This window comes from Limulus polyphemus, unplaced genomic scaffold (genome assembly GCF_000517525.1).
Source record: "Limulus polyphemus unplaced genomic scaffold, Limulus_polyphemus-2.1.2 Scaffold2020, whole genome shotgun sequence".
In the NCBI taxonomy this organism is placed as follows: Eukaryota; Metazoa; Arthropoda; class Merostomata; order Xiphosura; family Limulidae; genus Limulus; species Limulus polyphemus.
The window spans coordinates 111565-118430 of NW_013667630.1; the positions used below are offsets into that span (position 1 = coordinate 111565).

General features: G+C 31.6%; 1 protein-coding gene across 3 annotated transcripts in view; it reads right to left on the minus strand.

The window, feature by feature from the left end:
• Nucleotides 1-4712, minus strand: part of LOC106465689 (integrator complex subunit 14-like) — a 29963-nt gene extending 25251 nt beyond the window's left edge. The window contains exon 1 of one of the 3 annotated variants that reach the window (XM_013925925.2): nucleotides 4576-4712. The gene's annotated coding sequence lies outside the window, so the exon portion shown is untranslated. Of the gene's footprint in view, nucleotides 1-2693; nucleotides 2713-4499 lie in introns of those variants that run through there. The other 2 variants (XM_013925926.2, XM_022393617.1) reach the window with 2 other exon arrangements.
• Nucleotides 4713-6866: the final 2154 nt, after the last annotated feature.

The window sequence follows — 6866 nt, forward strand, 5'->3', positions numbered from 1 at the left end:
AATAAGAGTGGAGACTATTTCATTTAATAAATGTTTTGTTTTGATATATAAGTTGTTCGGGTTTTTTTCATCTAAAAAAAAGGGACATTAATTTCTTGACAACCTAATACTTTACAGTCAGACAAGAAAGTCTTAGCTTTATTTTTTTGTTACATGTGGTGAAGAACCACTATGATATTTCCAAGTAACATCTTTACTACGGCTTTTTCTATTTCTTTTCTTACAATAAATAGCTGAGATGTCATTGAATCAGCAAATATTGGTTACTTAAGTAGAAGTCAAGACTGCAAGACAAAAACTAGATACATATAGTTTTAAGATAAAAGTTAGATCTGGCATGGCCTGATGGTTAGGGCACTTAACTCCTGATCTGATAGTTACAAGTTTGAATCCCCATCACTGAACATGCTTGTCCTATATGCTTGCCATCTAGTCCGGCCAACCAGGTATAAAAAATTCTTGGCTTGCAAAATTAACAGCTGACCCCAAACTTGTTGGGATTTAGGTCATTACAAAGAAGAAGTTTTAGGGTAATAGTTGCTTTGAAGTTGGATGAAAATCAGAGTGTTAGATTGAAAAGGGTGCACAATAGTAAAAATATTAGGTCTGTAGAAGCACATTTCATGTACCAGTCTTTGGCTGTTTGCAATGAGAAAGGAGATGATTAAGAAGTTTATATAATGGAAGACTATCATTAAGTATACCAAAAAAATAATTAGAAGTGAGAAGCACAGAAAGTCTAGAATATTATACAGGATATTATATATGTAGGTAATTTAATTACTGGTTTCAAGGAGCATTCTCTTTTTCTAGTATGTGTAAGAGCTAATGATGTTGGAAATTATAGAGCTACTTACAAAGTTGAATAATCTCTTCCAAAAGTTTAAGGACTCAAATAGATATGTGGCTCTTTTGGGAGCATTCCCTCAAATTAGGTGTATGAATGAATTACCTGACAGAATCTAAGATTAAACGAAAAAGTATCGGGGATATACTTACAGCAACAAGTAAGCTGATTGAACCTGTGGGACAGTTTTCATGGTGAGGATAAATTATATGCTAGAGACAGGCTCCAATGAAGCAGCTAGGTTGTATGGTGTTTGGGGGAAGCTCTAAAGAATTTCATTATAGGGGTTTAAACTAAAGGTGCATAGTAGAGAGGGCCAGAGTTTGGCAAACTGAGAAATAAACAAATTGATAGGATATCTATGGCAAAGTAAAAGATTTAGAAAATTTGAATTAATAATTTTAAAAATAAGTTTATTAGGTTTAAAGATTAGTATATAGTAAATTTCAATAATAAACCTAGTTGCTTTTATTCAAATATTAGAACTAACTGGAACAAAACAAAGATGAAATAGAAGCCTAAGACATAATGGTAATTACTAAAACTGTTAGATTAGAGAACACTGATAATAAGAATTATTCTAAAACCACAAATTAAAAGGGATTAAGTTAATTTATAAAAGGGAACTAAAGAAAAAGAATGATAGTTTAGCAATTGAATCTATACAGGTTACTATCAGGGGGTTCAAAGGTAAAAAGTTTTTAACCAGTAATTGTTACTGGTTGCTCAATAAGAAAGATGATGTGAATGAGAAACAGTATTATGAGATCAGAGCTATTACTGAAAAGGATACTGATGTAACGAGCATGGGAGACTTCAATTTTGCACATATTAATTATGATTATATGGAGTAAAGTAGTGAGAAAACGAGGATTCTTTAAGTAATTCAGGATGGTTTTCTACACCAAATGGTCAAGGAACTAAATCTAGGGAAAATTAATCACTGCATACTCAGGTTTGATGTAATATCATTGACATATTATTACATATTCTTCTTTGCTTTCACTCATAAGTTCTCAGAATTTCCATATATGGAGACCAAGAAAATGAAAGTTCTTAAGTTTTCAGAAATACAATTTTGATGTAATTTAAATTGGGAATTTTTAAGAATAAATTACTTTTATTTCCTGGTGGCCATTTTCCTAAAAAGAAAGGCAACAAAGGTCAAACCTAATTGACATAATTGAGAAAATGTGATATAAATAAGATTAAGGAGCTTAAATTGACTGAAAAAATGGAAAATTTAAGTACATAATTATCATAAAGGTAGGGATTGTTAAAACAACAATTAGGAAATCAAATAGTTTTTATGAAAAACAGCTGATTGACAGTGTTAAAACTAATAACAAGGATTTTTCATAAGTGTTTTAAAGATAAAAAAAATATTGGAATATGGACTGTGCCTTAAGGGATGTTGCTGAAAAGATTTTGTTCAAAACTATGACATAGCTAAGTTTTAAATGTTTTGTTCTTTTCTGCTAACATAACAAAGAATGTTAGCAATATTTCTGATCCTGAGTATTATACAGGAAATATCTGTACTGACCTGAATCATGTATATCTTAATACTGTAATGGTAAGTAAAAAAAACAAAAAACTAACCAGACAACCCTAGAGTTTTAAAAAGGTCAAAGATCAGATATGGAAGCCTTTTTCTTCATTATTGGAAGTTATAAGACAATGGGCAGATTTGCTGAAGTTATTCCTATTTTTAAAGGTGAACTCAGTTAGTGAAATATGATATCCTAAGAAAGAACCAACATAGATTCAATATAAGGAAATCTTTCCTTAATAATTTTTTTTATCAAAAACAGACAACAATTTGAAATTTCAAAATTAAACCCACCCTTTGTTTTTCCGAAAATCATCAACTTCCCTATAAATTTCTGCAAAATGCTGGCCTCCAATACTGCCAATGGTAACTCATTCCATACACCAATCATCCTGTTAACTTTTTAAGGATGTTACTTGTCATCTGAATGACTGAAAGTTACTGGCATAGGCAGTAAAGTGCAAATAATACAAACACCTGTAAGTTAGAAACTTTCTAATTTTTGAAATTGCTAAGCATGATTTCCTGCTTACTAAGATTCAATTTTAAGTACATACAGACCCTATAATTCCTATAGGAATGTAATAAATCTCTAGGCCTTCCTACTTTTAAAAAAGAATGCACCAGTTATTGGGATCAGGTTATAATGCATAATATCAATATGCTTACACACTGCTACAGCAGAGTGAAAACTATGTAACTGTAGTGTAGTATAACAAACATTAATGGGTCGAAGTTCTGAATACATGTAGATCAAGACTGTAACTTTCTTTTTTGACAATATAGGTACTGATGACAATCCAATATTCTTTAGTTTTTGGAAACTAAATCAAAGAAGATATATCAACTGAATATTTAAGTAAACAGTTAAATTTAATTCAAACTGGGGACATTACAATATTGATTTATTAGTTTAAACTAAAAAATGCATTAGTATTACTAGAATAAATTATATACAGACTTCACAAATTTATCTTAATACCATAACATGGTTTTCAGACTTCCTTCAACTTATGTGTTGTGAAACTGATATATTTAAAAAAAAGTGTCAACAAGAGATAAAATTATAAAAAAATAGAGTCATAGTAATGTTATAACAGGGAGAAGTCATCTACAGCTAATGCAATTTTATTTTTCAAACAATTAGAAAGTAAATATGCACTACCGGCACTTGTGTTTAAAATTCTTTAAATTATAATAAATAATTTTTAAAAAATTAGATTAGTTGACCTTTGAAATGAATTGCCTTCAGATTTGGCAGATACAGTAAATTCAGGAAGGTTCTAAGGGAAGGCTTGATAAACATCTAACTTTAAATGATAAGAGTTGACTTTATGGGTGCTTTTTCTCTCATCTTTACTACACACGAGAAAAAAAAGCACCCATAAAGACAACATTAAAGACTTTAGTTTGGTGGATGGAACAGCCTCAGTGGAACAACAGGTCACTTGTATCCTTAATATGTAAATGTTAAGGTTTTACAACTATCCTTTATTACACAGGCCTGCAACAGTTTTATTGTCTTGAAATTTTTATATGTTTTACAGTAATTCCTGTACACTAAATCCGAAAATGATATCCATTTTTCTCCATCACTTACAGATTTTTCCCAAAACATCATATGTACTTTTACATAAATGAATCATTTTCATTGAAATTGGGTCACATGCTAAGTTAAAATGTTGACAACCACTGGCTACAGATTTCTCTAGACCAATCGCAACGTGAGTCTTATTGATCATTCTAGAACCCGAATATAATAATAAAAAATATTCATTGTGGTAAACGAAGTAATAATTTGATCTAAGTAAGAGTGTTTTTTTTTCTTCCCGAATTGCAAAAATATCCTTACGTGATAGAAAAAAAAAAAGAATATTATTTTCGAAATCTGCGTAGCTGAATAATGGAAAATCCGTTATTAAAACCAAAACAACTTTCATGAAGTTTAAGTTCGCAGGCCTGTGTTATCATTGGCTTATTACTTACGATTTTTGTTGTTGTTATTTATATCAATCTTGTCACTTTATTATCACAAGAGTATCGTACTAAATTAGAATTATATAGAAAGAGTAAGAATAACTCAATAAGAGTCTCACTCACTGATTGAGCGATTCACTGCTGCTACAGTAGAAGTATAATTTTAAAAAAAAACATCACCAGAAAGTAACGAACTTACGTAAAATGCTGGTTTATACACACATAAAAACATGTGCAAATCCTCAATAAATTTAAAAAACACCAAATCAAAATATCCTATGACAATTACACCTTCCAACACAATACTCAAAGTTTTACTGTGTCAGACGCGCCATCTGCAAAAATGTCGATGAAACTCGTAGTGAAAGTTTTGTTTTATAATAAAATCTCATCTTCCTTCACTGACCCATTACCGTCTAACAACGTAATGAAACCTAAATAAAACTTCGCGTTTACTTGTGAGGTAGCTTGTTTGTTTGTTTGTAATTAAGTACAAAGCTACACAATGGGCTGTCTGTGCTCTGCCCACCACGGGTATCGAAACTCGGATTCTAGCGTTGTAAGTCCGCATACATAACGCTGTGCCATTAGGGGGCTGTGAGGTAGCAGTTTCTATTTTAGTTTTAGTTACAATTTTATTTATTGTCCATGAATTTCTCCTTTTTTATTGCTGATTTCAGCTATATTTTAGTTGCTTTAAAGTTAAACACTAGCTGATCTTGTTTTCTTAGTTCAAAGCTACACAATGGGTTATCTTCACTCTGTCTACAGCGGGAAATCGAACCCCGGATATTTGCTAACCATTATCCCATCTACTTTTTATAGGTCAATCCCACTATTCGTTGGTAAAAGATTAACCCAAGAGTGGTGGTAGGCAGTGATGATAGTGCAGATAGCCCTCGTGTAGCTTTGCGCTAAATTCAAAGGAAACAAACAATTAGCTTGCTATAATATAAGCTATATTTCTAATGTAACTGGTTGTTAGTTACATGACGCATGATGTAAAGATCAAGTAACTCTGTGGGAGAAGAACTCGAATATTCTAGACTTTGACGTCAAATTTTCTAGTACATTCCAGAGTGTATTATAAATACGAGGTCCAGATAAAGACAGTATAGTTGTTTCGAACTTGTTCCGATTTTGATGAAATATTTAAATTTGTGTTAGCCATTGCGCATATTGAGTTACTTTGTACAAGTTGATTTAGTGTAGTACCGTTAACGTCATATGTAAACGTGGCCTAAGAGTTCCTATAGTGCTCAAAACTAAAAAAAAAAAAAAAAAAAAAAGCATTGAGGAATACATAAATGTGGACTAGATTTTGAATTATTTTTCAACAAGTAGTTTAAAAGGACCTGCTAAAGAAAGAACAATGTTACAACAATATATACATTTATGGTGATGACACCAACACCTGGTTCCCCAAGCAGAGACATATTGATATTAAGTTCATAATGAATTATATGAAACAAATATTAATTATTTACGTGACATATAATCTTATGGTCTGGCAAGAAAATAAAAAGCCTTAAAACTTGAAGTTAGACTGATCAGAGACAGGCAACATATTATGTTAAAGATTTGATTAAAATAGTTATTACAACTACTCCCTTGATTTTATATTTGTAATTTAACGTTATTTGAAGTGTCTAAATTGTTACTTTTTAATAATCTTATAACTTAGATTTTCCTTCTTTCCTGAAAACTCAATTATAGATTGGAGAAATTAACAGATATGCATTCCATAACATGGTATTTTTCTCATTTCAGTCAGACAGAAAATACCACAGGACTAAGGGCTTATCGGTTTACATCTAAATAGTAGTAACTATACTTTGAAACCATTAATTTTACATCTATATATTAGGTCCATATAAGAACATACATTTAAGAACAAACAGTGGCATATCAGAGAGAATTATTGACCCCAGTGGCACAGCGGAATGTCTGCGGACTTACAACGCTAGAAACCGGGTTTCGATACCCGTGATGGGCAGAGCACAGATAGCCCATTGTGTAGCTTTGTGCTTACTTCAAACAAACAAACGTCTTCGGTTTTATGACAGAAAGATAGTTAGTGCCATCTTGTGTCAAGTTATCAATGTCATTCTATTATTATTATTAAGTTTCATTTTTTTGGGGCTGTCTCAGATTTCCAGAAAATATTAATTTCAGAGTGCAGTAAGTTCAGAAATTCTTCATTTCAAGTCAGAAAAATTAAACCTTTTTCTATCAAAAGACGTAATCTTAACTTAATTAGATTCTTAAATAATAGTCCTCCTCCCAGAAGTTCAGCGGTAAGTCTGCAGGCTTACAACGCTAAAAACCAGGCTTCGATACCCTTGTTGAGCAGATTACAAATAGCCCATTGTTTAGATTTGTAGTTAACAAAATCCAAACCAAATATATATATTTGTTCTCCGGTGGGATAGCAGTAAATCTACGGACTTACAACGCTAAATTCCGGGACGGTTAGCCCCTGTGCAGTTT